The sequence below is a fragment of the Diceros bicornis genome, chromosome 14 (genome assembly GCF_020826845.1).
Source record: "Diceros bicornis minor isolate mBicDic1 chromosome 14, mDicBic1.mat.cur, whole genome shotgun sequence".
Lineage (NCBI taxonomy): Eukaryota > Metazoa > Chordata > Mammalia > Perissodactyla > Rhinocerotidae > Diceros > Diceros bicornis.
This window is the reverse complement of record NC_080753.1, coordinates 37,014,788-37,036,584: the sequence shown is the minus strand read 5'-3', so window position 1 is coordinate 37,036,584 and position 21,797 is coordinate 37,014,788. Positions and strand designations below refer to the sequence as shown.

At 35.1% G+C, this 21,797-nt stretch overlaps 1 pseudogene; it reads left to right on the top strand.

Annotated features, from left to right (window-relative positions):
• Positions 1-11,000: 11,000 nt before the first annotated feature.
• On the top strand, positions 11,001-12,067 carry LOC131413320 (olfactory receptor 2B6-like; annotated as a pseudogene).
• Positions 12,068-21,797: the final 9,730 nt, after the last annotated feature.

Genomic DNA, 21,797 nt, shown 5'->3' with positions numbered 1-21,797 from the left:
ACTGGGGGCTACACTCCACCAAAAGGAAGAAGAAAACCAAGAAAGTCAAAAGCATGGAGTGCAGCACCCAAGGGATTTAATGCAGGAAAGAAAGAGAGAAAATGCCTAGTGAAGGAGTTTAGAACCTGTCACCCAAAATATGCCACTCTGGAATACTATTTTGAGTTAAAGGCACTTGAAAAACAGCAAATACAAGAAAAGCACTCTGACCTGCCTTCTTTTTCTTAAAAGCAGGAGACGAAATTCTCACATGAAAGACATCCTCCCTGTACCAGCAGGAAAGCAAATTCTTATCATCAAGGTCAAAGACAAGAGGAGGTGAGACCAAGAGAATTTTCTAGACTTTGTTAAAATTATTCTTATCTTTCTTTAGCCTCCTCATATAGCCTCATATATTTTATTTTATACTTTTCCACAATTGCCTCTCTTTGTTCAACCTAATGTAAAAGTAAATTGGTTTTGCCATTTCTTTTGGTCTTCATTCCTCAAGAGGACTCCCTTGTCATCTAAATCTTGTATTAAATAAATTTGTGTGCTTTTCTCCTGTTGATCTGTCTTATATCAATTTAAATCTTAGGCCCAGCTGAAAAGAACCCTAAGAAGGTAAAGGTAAAAGTTTGCCTCCTCTGTGCTAGGATGGTTGTAAAGGCAAATTCCAGGAGGATGTGCATGTAGAGAATCCAGTTTGGAACATGAAAGCTTTAGCAAAGCCCATCAAGAAAAATGAGCTGATAGACTACCTGACGTGCTCAATCGTTCTGAGATGAGCTTTACAGTTTTGTGGGCTATGTTAATGAAAACTACAGAGAAAAACTACACACACACACAAAACGTTTATTAACTCAATGAACAACAAAAAACTATGTGAGAATAGAAATTTAATCACAGTGCACCATACAATTTAGCTGTGAAAACTGTCTTTATTATCACTATAATATAAATTCCGAATTCTTTAAAATTAAAGTATAATTATACTGGAGGATTTGAGGAACAGGTGTGTGTGTGTAAGAAGGAATGATATATTATGCAAAAAAGGCTGAATTCCTATCTCCCATAGCAGGAAGCTAAAAGATAAATATGAAATGAAAAGTAAAATGAAGAAATAGCCTACATCCAATCCCTCAGGAAATCCTGTTATCACCAGCCTCAAAATATATCCAATATTTTACCACTTCTCTGGCTAAGACCCTGATCTGAGCCCCCACCATCTCTCACCTAGATCACTGTTTTAGCATCCATTTAATCTAATCACTTCCATTTTTCCAGGGTATTCTAAATACAACAAAGCATTTCTTCTGAAACTCAAGGTAAATCATGTCACTTCTCATTCCTCTGCTTAAAGCCCTGAATGTCTATTTCACTCACAGGAAAAGCCTAAATTCTTACAATGGCTTACAAAGGCCCACATGGCTCTCTCCTCTCCTGTCTTGTCTTCTACCACTCCCCACTTGACTCACTCTGCTCAACCCTGCTGGCCTCTGTATTGTTATTAAAATGCGTCAGGTATCCTCCTGCTGCAAGGCCTTTGCTGTTCTCTGGCTGGAATGCTTTATCCTAGATACCTGCTTGGGTAACTTCTTCCTTTCCTTCAGGTTTTCAGATCTCACCTTGGCAAGGAGAGCTCTCCTGACCGCTCTGTTAAATTCTGCCCTCTGTGCACCTCACTCACCTGAGACTCTTTATCCTACTTTATGGTTTCTTTCATCCACAGCACTTATCATCTTCTAACATACTATATAGCATAATTTATTAGGCTTATCATTTATTATCTGCTCCCTTTCCCTGCAATTTTAACTTCCGAGAGACAAAGATCTTTGTTTTGTTCACTGATGCATCGCAAGTGCACGGAGCAATATCTGGTAGTTGGAAGCACTGAATGAGTATTTTTGGAAATATTGAATTAATTTAGAAATATTCAAGAAAATGCCAGATATATATCTGAAAGTGCTGAAAGTACTTACATTGTGAAAATAGGAAATGGAAGTGGAGAGAGAGTGGGATACTAGCTGCTACTGTTGTTTTTTAAATGCGTGTAGAACAATTTGATTTTAAATTATTTACGTATATTACTTTGAGAAATCATTTTGAACTTAAAAGATTAAGTTTAAAACTAAAGAGATCCATATTAAGGAAAACTTGATTATGGTAAACGTTGGTTTGCTTAATTTCAGACTTGAAGCATATTTTTTTCATGGTCGTAATCACAGTCTGGGTACCATACACGCCTCAGGAAACCTCTCACAAAGAACACCACAGTGGTGGTGGTGTCATTTTGTTCTCATTATTGTTAAAATACAAAATGTAATAAAGATAAGATAAGAAATATACATAATTAGGATATTCATGAGGCAAACAAATCTCTCCTCCACTCCTATCTCCATCTCTCTATTCTCTACTCTTCCTGAGCTATTCTGTACATATACGAGCATATGTGGGGCATTTGAAAATGTGTTTTTATACATGTATTTACTTAAATATGTATTTTGATAGATGAATAGATAGATAATGTCTTGAGTTATAAGTTATAAATATTTAAATATTTATATAATTAATAAAATTATAATATTTATAATATAAATACTATAAATACCTTCCTGTAACTTTTTTTTCTCCTTAAATATATATATCTTGGAGACCACTCCAATTTTGTACATATAGACTTGCCTCATTATTTTTAATGAATACATAATACTACATTGTAAAGATGTATTTAACAACGTCAAGACTGGTGGTCATTTATGATGTTTGTAGTCCTTTGCTTAGGCAAACAATGCTGCAATGAAGATCTTTGTACATCCATCTCTGCATGCATATGTGAGAATATCTGTCAGGTGAATGTCTAGAAATGGAATTGGTGTGCCAACAGACATGTTTATTTTTACACATGAGATTTAATTCTAAAATGGTCTGTAAAAGAGTTAAAGCAAAGTGGCTTTTCAACATGATATTGATACCAGCTCAAGACAAGGTTGACACAGGGAAGCCGTATTGTAGAAAGGAAAAACTCTATTGTAACTTTGAATGACCTCTGACAAACTAACCGAGCTGGATATTCACCCTCCAGGAGATCTAACTGCTCTGTAGATTTTACTACCCCTGCTTCTGCATGTACCTCCCAGCTGCAATAAGATGATAACTTTGTTTTTTGAGTTTCTTAGGAATGTGATGACCCCCGAACAGAGAATCTATGCTGATAGCCATCATCAGTGAAAACTGAAATATCTGGTGTGGCACTCCTAGTCCAGAAGGTCAACATTCCTAACCCCCTCCCCAATAACTCAATGGCCTATATAACTGCTGTAAGATTTCGTGCCCCCTTAAGATGGTTCTTTTGGACATGAGTTGACCATATTCCCTCTTGCTAGCAAGCTGTAATAAAAAAGTCCTTTTTCTCCTACCACCTTGCCTCTTGACTATTGGGATGTCTTGCGGCTAGCAGAAGGCCCCACATTGGGCGGTAACAATATAAAATAAGATATTTTGCTCTTGACCAATTTGATAATGTAAAAATTGTATCCCATTGTGATTTAATTTGCATTTCTTGTATGTATAAGGGTAAACCATTTTATCATATATTTGAAAGTCATGTAAAAAGCCTCTGTCCTGCTCCTTTGCTGTTTTTTCAATAGGATTGTTGGTCTTTTCCATACTGACTTTTAATAGACATGTATATATTAAAGAGTTTAGCCTTTTGTCTTTCACATACTTCACATTTTCTTTGAAGCTTGTCACACGTTTTTTGTTTCATTTTGTTTGTGATATTTGTCTCTGCAGAAATTTTACTTTTATGTATCAAATACATAAATAGTTTTAATGCTTCTGAGGTTTTATAGATCTTTTACGTGACATTATCTTGTTTTTACATTTAAAGTCTTCATTGTTTTGGAATTAATTTGAAGGTAAGAATTTAATGTATATATTTTTTTCACAGATTTTAAGTCGTTCTATTGAAAAGTTCTCCTGATGATATGAAATTCCACCTTTATGATAAAGTAAATCTCCAAGTACATTTGGGTTTATTACTGAAGCCCAACATAAAATCCTTTCAAAAATGTTATTTCATATGATAATTTGAGATCAAGTTAATTCAGGAATTTTAATAACCAGATTTTTTATGATAAAGAAGTACAAAGTCTGAGATTTGGAGTTATTCGTCCAAGATCACGGATTTGGTATTTATAAACAATCCTTGCAGTTTCATGTCTATTATTTTTTTCTACTACTCCATAGGTATTATGAAAAAAAAAAAGAAAGGCTAATATAGTGGAGATACTGTTACCTAGCAAGGGCTTGCCACCTGATGCGTTTATGGAGTCAATTATTACCTCATCAGCCTTTGGGAAAAGAAAAATAGCTTTATTTGTGAGATCTATCTACAAGCAGAGAGGAAAGATACGCTCTCAGGTCTGCCTTCTTGATTCAGGATTTGGGGTGAAACTTAAGAGGTTAAGGAAAACACGCTGGAAAACGGGCTGGCATACGGAAATGCTGATGGGGCGAGTTTTGATTGGAGGGCTTTAAATATTTATGGTAAGGTTTTAAACATTTATGCTAAGATTTTAAACATTTATGGTAAGGTGGGGAAGGGGTTTTAACACTGGATCTTCCTGAACAATGGACCCCTTGGCTCTGATGAGAGTCTGACTTTTAAGTTTCGGTCACTTCCCAGTTCTTTAGTGACATGGGGAGGAGAATCTTTGGTTCTGTGGTCAACTTGGGTCAAGATATCCTCTTCTTCATATGCTCTCGCTCTGTGACTTTGTGAATTTTTTGAAAAACAATTCTTAGTCACTCTGTTGATAAGAAATTAGGTCATTTCATACTGGTCATGGGGGGCCCATGGTTAAAATATTGGGAAAAAAACATATGTTGAATTTCAATTTTGTCTTTTAAACTGAGGAGTCTGGATTAGTAATGCTCAATAACTTCAAGGAAGAAAAACTAGATAAAATTTGGAAGCACTGGTTTTGTTCCTGGTCTACCTGTCTGTGGTTTGAGGCAAGTTATTTGAATTTTCTACATTATGGAATTGTTATCAACTAAATATGAATAATTAAAATGCATTCCCCTAATTTATACAGTCACTATGACTATCAGGTGAATTAATATATATCTTCTGTCTATGAAATATCTTATATAATAAATATAAGTACAAGGTGAGAATGAGAAGTTGTTATGGGGGCAAATATGAAAAAAAATCATATTTTAGAAAGACTACTTTTGTAACTATATGACATTGTCATATTTTTCTCAGAATAGTAAGCATATGTAAAGGCTAATTTTAACTATTTCATAATTCATATCATAAAAATCATCTAAACAACCACTAAAATCAAGTTTTACTGGAATTGATGTGGTTTCCTCTGAGATGACTCTGCAAACTTGTGCGCCCAAAGTTTGCATTTTGTTAGAAACATTTTCCTGATTGCTTTTGAGATTGTCTCACCTTCTAGTCCCTCTGGTTCTTCTCTCCTGGACATGTTGGCAGCAGCAGATGTTAATTATGCTGAATCTCAGGGGCTTAAATAGAAGGAAGGGACCAAGACAGTGATGACACAAAAACTCATGGGAAAGCTCCCTGTGGATCTATGGATTCTACGGATGGCCATAAATTGATATTAGCTCTTGAAGTTGACCCTTCAGTAAGTCAGAGGGACCTTGGTTGATACTCTACAGAACTGAGAAGAAATCCAAACATCAAGCAGTGTCTGGGTATTATGTTTGGGTCACCGGTCAGTCTTCCATAACTCCCCATCTCTTTGTCACATACTATACAAACTGATGCATTACAACCCAGCATAAGGTAAATACAGAAGGGGTTTTGGGAGGGAAGGATAGTCAAAATGAAAGGTCACCTTGCTTTGTCATTGGTTGCTTCATAAGGTGCGATAAAGGGAACATTCAGAGGTAGGACTATAAAGTAAAAATTTTTTAAAATATTCAAAAAAGTTGATTCCACAGCCACATATATTTTTCTCTGAGAAAAGAACAGTGGAATTATGACAAGTATACTGATTTAGGATTCAAAATCTTATATTATTCAAATCTTTGTTTCTGAATTTACTGGATTTATATACTTGGGTAAGTCATGTCACCTCTTGGTGCCTGAGTTTCCTCTCTTCTATCATTAAAAATAAAAATCATTCTTACTTTAGAGAATTGTTATGAGAACAAAACAATCATGTGAGGAGGATTGTATATATGTACAAATGCAATTATATGTATACACATACACATATAAAATTATATATATATGTTTGTGGAAAGTTTGATATAACATTCTGGTATTTGCAAATCCTTGTTACACATTATTTTATTATGAAGAAAGCTATGGGAAAATACAAATGTTACTATTAGTGTTATTTACTTTTGGAACCTAGTATTTTCATTTAAATATTTTTAGGTGTGCCTTTTGCTACTTCTTTAGATTAAAACAGCTATTTGCGTTACAAAAAGTTTGTGGATAACAAGATATTGATTTTGTGTAGGAATCAACTGAGCCCTGAAAGGCTTACCATTCAAACAAATCAAAGATTTTTTAAATCTATGATAATTTAAAATAAGAGAATCCAATAGACACAAAGCATGGCATTAAAACTGTAGCAAAGATCCTTAGACAATAACATTAAGAGTATCTAAAGTGAATCAGAGGTGAAATGAACAGCTAAATATTGTTTCTATTCTGGCTTATTAACATATTATATCAGAATCATGATTACAAAGTTGTTAAAGGGTGTGTTAGGATGTAAACATCTAAAATAATGGGCTCTGTGTTTTCTTAAGCCATGTAGTCAGATTCTTCTTCCCTGCTGCCCCTTCATTCCTTTACACCTCCCATTTGCTTTGGAGGCACAGATACTTCTGTCTTCCCAACTCCAGATTCTCACCCTCTGGGGACTCATCAACATTTTCTCAAACTTCCTATTCAGATAAATTAAGCCCTACTAATCCCATAATTTCCCTGTACAGCCAGAAAGACAAGAACTCCCCACAGTCCTTTCCAGGCAAATAAACTGAATTACTGGATTTGGTCTTACCCCTTTAATCTTTATTTCCCATTGTCTTTCTTTTTCTCTCTATATTCACATATTCAACTGATACTTATTTAAGCAGCTACAATGTACTAGACAAAACATTATTATCTTTATATATTTATCTTTTTTCTTTCTTATTCTCTTTTTCTTTCTCCTTTTTGTCCCCCATAACTTTACTTTCTGAATTTATTGCTGTCATTTCATCATTACTCATTTTACCTCTAGGTTCTTACAAATCTTCAATATTTAGGCGTACTATCATATATTCTGAAAACCAACGATATTTGCTACATATTCTTCTTTAATAACTTTATTGTTCCTCTGGAGTAGGTGTGTGATTTGATTTTATTCATAACAGTCCAAGCTTATCTCAGAAACTTAACAGCATGCTGTGCCCATTTGGAGAGACCTGGTAGAAAAAAAAATAAAAATTATGAAAATGATACGACAGTAATCTTTGAAAGGTAGGAAGAGAAAGTCGGCTTTCTTTATATCTAAAAAAACATTATCTGAGGGCAGGTAAGTAATGAAATTCTGAATCTTTAGCAAGAAAATAATCCATATAGAATGCATTCTGCACGTGTCCCTTTTAGGATTCTAACTGGACAAGGAATTACTTGGATTCTCTTTAAGGGGCATCCTTTCGTAAGTAATACCGCAGCACAGGAGTGGCCTTCCTTTGACTGCAACAGATTGAGCAGAATTTGGTTCGGAAATATGTATAAAGACGAAATTGTTTCTCAACATTGAATCAAAATACTATTTTTTTTTTATTTCTATAACAATCTTGTATCAGCTGTAGATGATATCTGTCCCATTTCTTTGGGGATATAATATAATACAAAACATAATCATATTTCCAAAGCTCTATTCCTAAAGTCTCACTATCACAGGATAAGAAATCAGAGAAAAAGAGGAATTGAATAGGACCAGTTTTAAATAAAGAGTGCTATTGTAGAGATAAGAAAAGATAGGGCTTACAAAAGGAGAAGTCTTAAGAAAATAATCAACTTAATTTTCCACAGGCACCTGGAAATTTCCAGAATCATCACTATGTAATTTTACCATGTAGCTTGTCTTACTAATATTTCAGTTACTGCTTATATTTCTCTTTATATTATATTGTATAGTTTTTTGTCTTTAATTCACAAAGCAAGTTCTTATCCAATCGTCATGAAAGCAGTGTGGAGTTTATATGCAAGTATTTTGATTCTTATTCTCTAGGTGAACAACTCTAGTCACAAGCATATGAAGTGACATATTCAAAGTCCATTGATTTTGAGGAAGTAAAATAAATGTATTTATTGGTTGATTAGTTACATCATCTTGAGAGCTAGCAATAAAATCTTTAAAATGTCTGTGTGAAGAGTAAAGTAGGGCATATTTAAACTCTGCTTTGGCTTCTTGGGCTTGGAATGGAAAAGTAAATAATGTATCTGGGTTCTGTTGTGATGAAATATCAGTGAAAATAATTGAGGTCATAAGTGAAAAGAAATAATAAAATCAAGATGCTAATGTCATCTCACGTATCAGAACACTAAAGGGAAGAGTTTCGTACTTGCTGGTCTCAATTGAATTCAAATTAATTAAAATGTAGTAAATATCTATGATATTTAACATATAATCTTGCTTCTACACGTCACATGCTTACACTTAAAGAATATATAATCAATCTAGTCAGGAAAATAGGCCAGGTACAGAAACAGAAATAAATAAATGCATACAAATATACATGTATATATAATATATATAAATACATATACATATATATATAATAATATCTGGAGTGTCTCATGAGAGAATTACAAATAAAATGCTCTGAGGGATTAGCAAAGAAGGAAAATGGGAAATACTTTAGAACATTTTGTACTTGAAATGATCCTTACAGGATATGAAGCAACAAATGGAATTTCACATCAGCATAAACACAAAGGAGAAAGTAAGAAGTTTGGCTGGGTTAGTGGATGTGTCTACATAGTTTGACCCATTATAATATGAGGCCTTGGGTCTAAGATTGCATTTTAATGTAATGTGCTAGAATATGGAGATCCTCTGAAGAATTTTGAGCTGAGATGTACATGATCAGATTTGAATTGAAGAAAGACTACTCTCCAATCATGCTGGGATGCTTTGAAGATGACAGAACAATTATAAGTGGGAAGACCAGTTTGAAAGCTAAAGACCATGGAACACTGAACTATTTTCTATGTGTCTACCTTAATGTTTTTTCAGAGATGTAGATTTAATGGATAGATATGAGAGACAATGTTAAAGAAGAATTGTTCAGCTTGACAACTTGGGCAACACATAGGCAATTACAATCCAAAGAAAATAATTAGGTTCAGGGTACCAAAAGACATGTGTTTCTATAAATAAAACAAAGAAATTAGAAGTGTGAGATGGATGGATAATGAGCTCAGTTTTGGATTTAGTGATTCTGAGGTTTGGGCTGTGAAACAAGCACTTGTCTCCATTATTTCTCACTGTTATTCATTCTCCCACACTGTCTAATTCATAACTCAGTGACACCAACGTAAAAAAATAGACCTGGCCAATTAAGTCTACTAATCCTATTAAGTTAGGAGCACAAGAAGAATGGAATGCAAGGCCACCTAAGAGGACCAGAAAAATAAGTAATCAAAGGGTCCTACACTGATTTCCTAGCAGTCATATCATGTTTACTATCCCTCCGTAGATATTTGTTAATTATGTTTGTTACCACTCTCATTATACACTGTGTATAGATGCGCAGATAGAAGACAAATCTAATATTTTTAGAGATTTCATAAATAAGGAAAAAATAATAATTATTAATAGTTATTCAATCATTAGCATATGAAAAGAACTGAGTTATGTATGCCGTTTACATTATACCACTTAGTCCTATGAGCTGAGTATAATTATTCTCATTTTAAAGATGAGAAAATTGAAACACAAAAATATTGAAGCATGTCTCCAAATCAAACAGCTGGTAAATGGAATGACTGGGATTTGAAGGAAAGAGAAAAATGTCTTTTATAAAATAAGCAGAGTAAAATACTAGGCAAATTTGCTGTAATATGGGAATTAAACCGAAGGAAATTTAGGATTTTAGACAATGGAAAAATTAGTCATTGGAGTTATTCCACAGAAATTATATCATAAAGGAATTGTGTGATTTAGATGAGAGAAGAGTAGGATAGAGGCACCTCAGATGGCAGAAATAGTGTAAATAATAAGTAAGAAATTAGAATAAAGAAGAGAGAGAAGGAAATGTTTAAATTTATGTGTTGATGATACGTTGAGAGATTAGAAATTTATATACAGCCTCAATTTCAGAGAAATAGATATTTGAAACTCTTTCTGGTGATTTCACTCAGAGGTTAAAATTTCATCAAACTTATCCAGATATTTTTACAAGGAAGATTCTAAGGCCTTATTGCTTCAAGTGTATGTTATCTTGTTTGAATTTTTTGTTTCTTCCCCCTATTTTTAAATTTTCTGAATAGGATCAGCATTAATGCTTGGCAGGGGTAGAAGGAGTCCTGACATTCCAACCTTTCTTCGTGCAAATTTTATGAAGTGCCCCAGTTCCAATTATGTTTCTGACCAGGGTTAGTTTGAGGAAGGTGAAGATGCCAAGATGGCTTGGCTCCCCCTCAGCTGCTGATCCACCTGCCTTCTTCTTGTCCTTTGTTCAACCTGTGTTTGAGAAGCTCTGCCTTCTCCCAATCTGTCTTAATCTACATTCTGTTTCCATTAAATATTCATGACATGTAGGGTTGATGGTAGTTCTATTGAAAATTCTCAGAGGAGAAGACAACAAAATCCAAAGGGAATGATTGCTAACCAGAAGACACCTAGTAGGTAAGCAAAATTTCTAAACTACTTTGCTGGTGTTTTCTTTATTCTTTTCTCAATATTACGTTGGCAATGTTGGCTCCACATCTTACCATAATCAGGATATAGATGCAGATTACAGCAAAAATGCATATTTCATCTCAGCATCTCTGGTCCTTAATTCTCAGTAGCTTCCTTTTCCCATTGATACCCATCCCTAGCAGTGGGTATTTAGAAATCTCAGCTGGAATTTCACCTATCAGTGCCAATGAGTGGATCAACAATCAGAGCTCACTAGATGATTTTACCTTATCGGGATTCTCTGACTGTCCCTGGCTGGAGACACCACTCTTTGCAATATTTCTGGTGACTTACATCTTTACCCTATTTGGAAATATGTCCATTATTCTAGTTTCCCACCTGGATCCCCAGCTTGATAGTCCAATGTACTTTTTTGTCTTGAATCTCTCTCTTCTGGACCTCTGCTATACTACTAGCACTGTCCCACAGATGCTAGTCAACCTTAAGGGACCAGAAAAGACCATTAGCTATGGTGGCTGTGTTGCCCAACTCTATATTTTCTTGGCCTTGGGTTCTACTGAATGTATACTTCTAGCCATCATGGCCTTCGACCGTTATGTTGCTATTTGCAAACCTCCTCACTACCCAGTCATCATGAACCAGTGGCGCTGCATCCACATGGCCACTGGGACCTGGATTAGTGGTTTTGCTAACTCCCTTGTCCAGTCTACTCTCACAGTGTTGGCCCCAAGATGTGGACAGAGGGTGATGGATCATTTCTTCTGTGAAGTTCCTGCTCTTTTGAAACTAGCTTGTACTGATACTCGTATAAATGAAGCTGAGCTCAATGTGCTAGGGGCTTTGCTACTTCTGGTGCCCCTCACTCTCATCCTGGACACTTATGTGTTCATTGCTCAGAGAGTAATGAGAATCCGGTCTGCTGAAAGTCATGGAAGGCCTTTAATACCTGTGCTTAACATTTGCTGGTGGTCTCCCTCTTCTACTTTACAGCCATTAGTATGTATGTCCAGCCTCCCTCTAGGTATTCTCATGACAGGGGGAAGATCATGGCTCTCTTCTATGGAATTGTTACACCTACACTCAATCCATTTATCTATACACTGAGGAACAAGGATGTGAAAGTTGCACTGAGAAGGGCACTGACTAAGGAGTTTTGGGTCAAGACAAGATGATCTCTGAAAAGAAGACCTAAGAAGAGAGGATGTGTTTCCCTTTCAAAGAAGATGTCAGATAGACATGGAAGTGATGAAAGAACAGGGTATCAAGTGTCATAATGTTCACAAGTGGAACAGGACCGAGAAAGAAACAATCAACTCTTGGTGATCTCTACATAGCACTTTCCACTTGTGAGAATATCTATTTTAAAATATTGAATCCTACCAAATCATGTCACTTTTCTCCCTCACCTAACCACTAGTTAATTTAGTTTCAGGGAGGAAACTGGTATAATAGCTAGAGAAAAGATATTTAGAAAGTTTAGAAAATATATTTGGCATAAATTATTTTTAAATGAATCCCAAGTAAGTTGAAAATAACCCCATCTTTTAAAAGAAACATGCCACTACTATCCTGAGTTGACTTTAATCAACATGTATTGACAGCATTTAGTCATTTTCCAACATTCAATGTCCAATTATATCATCCAGCAAGGGCTTTTTTAAGGCCTCAGAAACAAATGAAATCAAGAGACATTTAGGTCAAAGGCACATAAGATAGAACTATGCAAAGGGAAATCCATTTAAAAAATTTAGTGACAGTGATTTTAAATATAAATTATTTTTGCCATTAACTTTAGTCAGTCTTATGCAGTAGTGATAAACAACAATGAGGTCACGATCAATACAAATAGAACTTACTCTAGAAGAAGAGAGAAAACAGTGGGATACTTTGGACAGTGAACAGTGGTGGAAAAACCTCAGGCAAAAAATATTCTAACTCAAGAAAACTTACTAGTGATTTACAAGTTTGACAAGATAAATTTCTTCACCACTTGACAGGGTAAATTAGTCCTATTTCAGTGTGGGGATTATGAGAATATCATGTTGAATTCAAAGCCTTGGTTGATCTATTAGCTTTATTTTTTTTAAAAATGTTTTATAGCCCCGGTTATAAACCACCTCACAAATACATATTAGTCAAAGATGCCTAAACAAAATAGAGTGAGTTCAGCAAAACCTCAATGTCATTGCCTGAAATGCAAATCAAATCTCATTCTTCATTAATGGGCATATGTAGCCCCATCAACAGAGTGATGTACAAGCTGTGTGCTTTTGGGGAAAACCACTTATTATCTTTGACTATAATTTCTTTGCCACCAAATAAGGATACTAACACTTGCCTTAATGCAAACATGTGTGAAATTATTTTCCTCACAAGACATTGAATTTAATATTTAATATTGTAGCTGTGTCCCATAAAACAAATCTAAATAATAAAAATTTAATTCTAAATTCATAGAGCTCTACGTTATTTTCTATTTGATTATTTATGAAATCATGAACTAAGCACTCCTTCTGCAGCATCAGTACAATTTCTATTGTTCTTTCCTTTTTAATACACATCTCCAAGCTTTCTTTATAAACTTATCCTTTCCAAAGCACAATCTGTCTATAATTACATTTAATCTTTTTTACTTATTCTGGTTCTCTCAGTTATTTCAAAATAATGGATCGGAGTCCCTTAATAAGGTATACTCTAAGGTCTTGATAAACATGAACAATTTTCTGAAAATCCTTCAGTTTGTTTCATCAGGTTGCTTAATTTTGGTGAGTAAATACACTGACAGTGTGAATTCAAGGATCTGAATTAAATTGGTATATGACTGGGAACATTATTGATCTACCTGAGTTAAACACTGGCAAAAATTACAAAACTTTAGAATTACAAATATTGAACATAGGATATAATACAAGACATGCGTAAAATCTCCACCAAAAGATAAAATACTTTAGGAAATTGAGATTACCACATGCCATAGGATATTTCATATGAACTTCTCCTTTCTCCCCATATGCCAGCATGAATCCTGGTCTTTTCCAACTCAGCATATTCAACTGTATTTTAAAACTTGTTTGTTTGACAACACTGGTTAACCCCAACCACGTGTGGTGCCTTCTCCTCAGATGGGTCCTATTTGAACACTTCATCAAGTGCATTGCTTTTCAATATAAGTCCTTCCCAAGCCCATGTAATACTCATACTTGTAATTTATCATATTTCTGCAGACTTCTCTATCATGCTTTGGAAATGATAAATGTTCATTAAATATCTTTTTTTCCCCAAGGACCCCTGCAACCCTCCCCCTCCTCCTTCTAAAAGGAACAGTGCAAAGCTCTACTTCCTACCAATGAAGTACACCAAGCACTTCTACTTTCTGTGGCTCAATCATGAGGCAGATGAAGCTGGAAGATGGGGAAAAAGCTTTTAGAAGAAAGAAAGCCCTTGGTTATACAGGAGAAAGAGAGTCTGTTTCCTCAATTCTAATGTAATCTGGAAAAAGATCTTAAATATTAAAAAAATTTTGATCACAGTGTTTCCCACAATTCACGATTAATTTTTACATGGAACCTCATATCAATATCATATAAAATATAACCTAAAATGTATTAACAAAAAAATGTTTATAGTTTTAATTTATTCATTCTATTAAAGCACTGTACTTCTTTTTTTTTTTATTGGTTTATAACATTGTAAAAATTTCAGGTGTACATCATTGTACTTCTATTTCTCCATAGATTACATCATGTTCACCACCAAAATACTAATTATAATCCATCACCACACACATGTACCAAATTATCCCTTTCACCCTCCTCCCTCCCCCCTTCCCCTCTGGTAACCACCAATCCAATCTCTGTCCCTATGTGTTTGTTTATTGTTGTTATTATCTACTACTTGATGAAGGAAATCATACGATATTTGACCTTCTCCCTCTGACTTATTTCACTTTGCATTATACCCTCAATGTCCATCCATGTTGTCACAAATGGCTGGATTTCATCGTTTCTTATGGCTGAGTAGTATTCCATTGTGTATATATACCACAGCTTCTTTATCCATTCATCCCTTGATGGGCACTTAGGTTGCTTCCAAGTCTTGGCTATTGTGAATAAGGCTGCAATGAACACAGGGGTGCATGTACCTTTGCAAATTGGTGTTTTCAAGTTCTTTGGATAAATACCCAACAGTGGAATAGCTGGATCATATGGTAGTTCTATCCTTGATTTTTTGAGGAATCTCCATACTGTTTTCCATAGTGGCTGCACCAGTTTGCACTCCCACCAGCAGTGTATGAGAGTTCCCTTCTCTCCACATCCTCTCCAACACATGTTGTTTCCTGTCTTGTTAATTATAGCCATTCTGACGGGCGTGAGGTGATATCTCATTGTAGTTTTGATTTGCATTTCCCTGATAGTTAGTGATTTTGAACATCTTTTCATGTGTCTGTTGGCCATCTGTATATCTTCTTTGGAGAAATGTCTGTTCAGGTCTTGTGCCCATTTTTTAATTGGGTTGGTAGTTTTTTTGTTGTTGAGATGCATGAGTTCTTTATATATTTTGGAGATTAAGCCCTTATCAGAAGTATGGTTTGCCAATATCTTCTCCCAATTGTTAGGTTGTCTTTTCATTTTGTTGATGGTTTCCTTTGCTGTGCAGAAGATTTTTAGTTTGATGTAGTCCCATTTGTTTATTTTTTCTATTGTTTCTCTTGCCCGGTCAGATGTGGTGTTTGAAAAGATGTTGCTAAGACCGATGTGGAAGAGCGTACTGCCTATGTTTTCTTCTAGAAGTTTCATAGTTTCAGGTCTTACATTCAAGTCTTTAATCCATTTGGAGTTAATTTTTGTGCATGGTGTAAGGCAAGGGTCTACTTTCATTTTTTTGCATGTGGCTATCCAGTTCTCCCAACACCATTTGTTGAGGAGACTTTCTTTTCTCCATTGTATGTTCTTGGCTCTTTTGTCAAAGATTAGCTGTCCATAGATGTATGGGTTTATTTCTGGGCCTTCGATTCTATTCCATTGATCTGTGTGTCTGTTTTTGTGCCAGTACCACGCTGTTTTGGTTACTATAGCTTTGTAGTATATTTTGAAATCAGGAAGTGTGATACCTCCAGCTTTGTTCTTTTTTCTCAGGATTCCTTTAGCTATTCGGGGTCCTTTGTTGTTCCATATAAATTTTAGGATTCTTTGTTCTATTTCTGTGAAAATTGTTGTTGGAACTTTGATAGGGATTGCATTGAATCTATAGATGGCTTTAGGAAGTATGGACATCTTAACTATGTTAATTCTTCCAATCCAAGAGCACGGAATATCTTTCCATTTCTTTGTGTCTTCTTCAATTTCTTTCAGAAATGTTTTATAGTTTTCGGTGTACAGATCTTTCACCTCTTTGGTTAAGTTTATTCCTAGGTATTTTATTCTTTTTGTTGCAATTGTAAATGGGATGGTATTCTTTTTTTTTTTTTTTTAATTTTTTGTTTATTGCAGTAACATTGGTTTATAACATTGTAAAAATTTCAGGTGTACATCATTGTACTTCTATTTCTGCAAAGGTACATGCACCCCTGTGTTCATTGCAGCCTTATTCACAGATATTGGCAAACCATACTTCTGATAAGGGCTTAATCTCCAAAATATATAAAGAACTCATGCATCTCAACAACAAAAAAACTACCAACCCAATTAAAAAATGGGCGTAAGACCTGAACAGACATTTCTCCAAAGAAGATATACAGATGGCCAACAGACACATGAAAAGATGTTCAAAATCACTAACTATCAGGGAAATGCAAATCAAAACTACAATGAGATATCACCTCACGCCCGTCAGAATGGCTATAATTAACAAGACAGGAAACAACATGTGTTGGAGAGGATGTGGAGAGAAGGGAACTCTCATACACTGCTGGTGGGAGTGCAAACTGGTGCAGCCACTATGGAAAACAGTATGGAGATTCCTCAAAAAATCAAGGATAGAACTACCATATGATCCAGCTATTCCACTGTTGGGTATTTATCCAAAGAACTTGAAAACACCAATTTGCAAAGGTACATGCACCCCTGTGTTCATTGCAGCCTTATTCACAATAGCCAAGACTTGGAAGCAACCTAAGTGCCCATCAAGGGACGAATGGATAAAGAAGCTGTGGTATATATACACAATGGGATGGTATTCTTAATTTCTCTTTCTGCTACTTCGTTGTTAGTGTACAGAAATGCAACTGATTTTTGTATGTTGATTTTGTATCCTGCAACTTTACCATATTCGTTTATTACTTCTAAAAGTTTTCTGGTGGATTCTTTAGGGTTTTCTATATATAAAATCATGTCATCTGCAAATAGTGACAGTTTCACTTCTTCCTTTCCAATTTGGATCCCTTTTATTTCTTTCTCTTGCCTGATTGCTCTGGCTAGGACTTCCAGTACTATGTTAAATTGGAGTGGTGAGAGTGGGCATCCTTGTCTGGTTCCTGTTCTTAGAGGGATAGCTTTCAGTTTTTCACCATTGAGGATGATATTAGCTGTGGGTTTCTCATATATGGTCTTTATTATGTTGAGGTACTTTCCTTCTATCCCCATTTTATTCAGAGTTTTAAAGCACTGTACTTCTCAGAAGTTGTGTGTTATACTTCTCAGAGAGTATTTGAGGTCATTATATAAAAATGCTACATCATCTTGGGTTTGCTAATTTTGCTTAAACATCTAGATAAATTTAAAAATAATTGAACATTGAAACTATTATTTTGTATTGGAACAAACATGAATGTATTATGTTGTGGAAGTTGCACACATTTTTAAACAAAAACATGGGTCCTCATAGACATTTAGTGCTGATGTGGGAGGTTGTTCCAGATATGTTCCCCCAAACCCTAGGGATATATTTTGATTCACCTCTTAGAATACATCACAGCAGTAAAATTTTAGAATCTTCCACTAGGCAATGATTTCTTGACATCAAAAGCATAAGTGACAAAAGAAAAAAATAGGTAAATTGAATTTCACCAAAATATAAAAGTTTTGTGCTTCAGGGGACATTATAAAGAAAGTGAAAAGATAACTGATAGCATGAAAGAAAATATTTGCAAATTATATATTTGACAAGGGACTTGTATTCAGAATAGATAAAGAACTACCACAACTCAACTGTAAAGACAAACAACTGAACTAATAAATGGGTGAAAAATTTGAATAGACATTTCTCTACAGAAGACATACAAATAACCAAATGGGATATGAATATATGTTCAACACTGTTAATCAGTAGGTAACTGCAAATCAAAACCACAGTGAGATTTCACTTCTCATCCACTAGAATGACTGTTATAGAAACGTAGACAGTAAAATGTGTTGACAAGGATGTGAAGAAATTGGAATCCTCTTACATTGCTGGTGGGAATGTAAAATGGTGAAGCTACTTTGGAAAACAGGCAGTTTCTCAAATTGCTAAACATAGAATTCACTTGTGATTCAGCAATTCCGCTTCTAGGTATATATCCAAGAGAAAGGAAAACATATGTTCACATAAAAACTTGTGCGTGAATGTTTATAGCAGCATTATCCATAATAGTTAAAAAGTGGAAACAACCCAAATGTTCAAAACTGACTAATAGATAAATAAAATGTGGTATATCGATACATTGGAATAGTGTGTTCTGCAATATAAGGGAACGAAGTGCTAAATGTTATCACATGGATAAAACTTAACAATATTATGATAACTGAAACAAGCCAGTCCCCAAAGACCACATATTCTTATTCCACTTGTATGAAATGTCTGAAATAGGCAAATATAGAGAGTCTGAAAGTAGGTTAGTGTTTGCATAGGGTAGATGGGTGGTGGGGAATAGGGAGTGATGGCTAATGAATATGGCATTTCTGTTTTTATTTTTAAATTTCTCTTATTGTGGTAAAAAACACATAACATAAAATTTACCATCTTAACCACTTTCAAGCGTACAGTTCAGTAGCATTAAGTATATTCCCATCGTTGTGAACAGATCTGCAGAGCTTTTTCATCTTGCAAATCTGAAACTCTATTCCCGTTAAACACCACCTCCCTTTTCTGACATTTCTTTTTAAGGTGATAAAAGTGTGCTAAATTTAGATTGTGGTGATGGTTATGTGACTCTGAATGTACTAAAAATCATTGAATTGAACACATGAAATAGGTGAATCTTACTACATACAAATTATATTTCAATAATGTAGTTAAAAATAACACTGCAGAAATTTATACCATACTGACTAATATGCGTGTGTGTCAAGGAAACTCTCCTTCGGAACTTGGAGAATCCTCACATAGAGTAGGAGGTAAAATTCCTCTTCGCTGTTCAATCTAAATTCTAAGATATTCTATTAGTAATATTTATGACTTCCTCAAAAACAACGATAAATATTAGGTGTGCTAAAATCAAAGCTTAAGAAATGTAAAACATAACTGTACAACTTTATAAAACAATAAAAATGTCAAGTATTTAAAATACACAGTCCCCATGGGCCGGCCCCGTGGCTTAGCGGTTAAGTGTGCGCGCTCCACTGCTGGCGGCCCGGGTTCGGATCCCGGGCACGCACCGACACACCACTTCTCCTGCCATGCTGAGGCCGCGACCCACATACAGCAACTAGAAGGATGTGCAGCTATGACACACAACTATCTACTGGGGCTTTGGGGGGGAAAATAAATAAATAAATAAAATTATAAAATACACAGTCCCCAGAAGTGCAACTATCACAAACGTTCACTCTTAACTTGGCATCTGCAGGACTTCAGCTTTGTGTGCCTATGCTGTTTTCTGCAGGATTGTCCTCATCCTTATCTGCCAGCTTGAAGTTTCCCTTTGTACCCTATGAATAACTTCTTTCTTACTAATGCCTTTTTAGGAATGGGATCTAACTTTGCAGGAAATGATTTGACAAATAATCATGCCAATGTCTCTTGTGGTTCTTTCCTCCTCTTGTCTTTGTCATCTTTAGTATCTCCTTTGAACATTCTCTCAGGCATTGTGGCAGTGGCTTTAGGGTGCAGATTTGGTACATGTGCTTAAAGTGACTTTAGAAGCTCATTTAATTCATCCTGTACATTCTTTCTCTAAATGTGATTTTGAGAAAAAAAATGGGGACAATGAAAAAAATTGAGTCCAGGGCCATAAACGAGAAAGAAATGCTATCCTACCTGCTTGCAGCTAGATTCACCATTTGTATGCCATTGATGGCTGACTTCTAAACTATACTTTTTTTTTTTTATATTTATGCATTATTTCAACCCATCTGTATGTATTTTAGTTTAGGTAATGTGGCACTACACATTTCCTCTTTCCTACCACATGTACTACCCCATTTTATCATCTACCTTCTAATTATATTGGGACCACATAATTCAGGAAAATAAAATGTGAGTGTAAATGATGAGTATCTTTTCTGGGTTGACAGCTAAAAAAATTCTTTTTCTACTTCTTTCACTCCTTCTGTGCTTCATCAACCTCGAAAGCTACATTTTGAGGTTGACTGGATCACAAGATAAATGAAGAATGATAGAAAAAGCCTAGATTTCCTTAAAGAGGTTATTAAAGGCACTTGTAGATAGGGTTCAGAAAGAAATAAAGAAAATGTTATTGGAAACTGGAGGAAAAGCAGTCCTTGTTATAAAGTGGCAGAAGACTTAGCTAAAGTATGTCTTACAATTGTGTGGAAAACAGACCTTGTTAAAAATGAACTTGGACATTATTAGTCTCTGCAGGAGAATAAATTTCTGGTGCTTTAAGCCACCCAGTTTGTGGTAACTTATTATAGCAGCCACAGGAAACTAATATAACTGGAAAGATAGAATAAGTACATTCTACCCTACCTTGCCCACTGAATGCAACTCTAAAACCTGGACAGAATGTATGAAACAGCTATTTGAGGACTATGGGAGGACTATGAGAAATGAATGGTAGCAGGAACATTGAGGAAGAAATTCAGAATATGAAGTACCAACAAACCAGTGATGAGTATATTATTTTTTCCCACTGATATCTCTTGTGCTGGACCAATGCAATCTAAAACATGGGAGTGGGCATCAGTACACAGAAAGAGAGAACTCCAAGAGAAGCCCTCCAGTTCTGGCACAAGTTGCAGAAACAATGTGTCCTAATGTTCAGAGAATATGGTGAAAATCCTACTTTTTTAAAAAAAAAAATTTTTTTTCTCTGTTCTGTTGTACCCAGCCTCCAAGCAATCTCGTGATGGTGGTAGCAGCAACAACAGCAGCAGCACAACAGAGTGGACTTGCAGGAGCCTAAATCTCTCAGGGAGGGCAACCTTCTGTTGTGGAAATTTTAGAAGTTAAAAATACAATAATTGAAATAGAAAATTCACTAGCTATAGTCAATAGCAAAATGGAAATGATAGAAGAAAGATGACAAAAGAACAGAGGGAGATGTCAGAACAAAGAGTCTGTGACCATAAAGATAGATTAATAGAAATTATCCTATCTAACTAATAGACAATATACGAATTGAAAAGATAGCAACAGAGGCCTGAGGTACACCATACAAAGGTGTAATATTCATGTCATCAGAGTCCCAGAAGGAAAGTAGAAAGAGCAAGAGCCAGAAAAATATTTGAAGAAATAATGGCTGAAAATTTTCCAATTTTGGCCAAAGACTTATACCTACAGCTTCTGGAAACTCAGCGTACCTCAAACAACATAAACCCAAAGAAATCCATGCCCAGACACATCATAATTAAACTTTTGAAAAATAAAGACAAAAAATTACTTGAAAGCAATCAGATAAAAGTCAATGCAACATTTTTAGAGGAGCAATGAGTCAAAAGACTACAGAGTTCTCATCAGAAACCATTGAGGTCTAAAGGAAGGGAAACAAAATTTTTAAATTAATGAAAAAAAGAACTACCAACC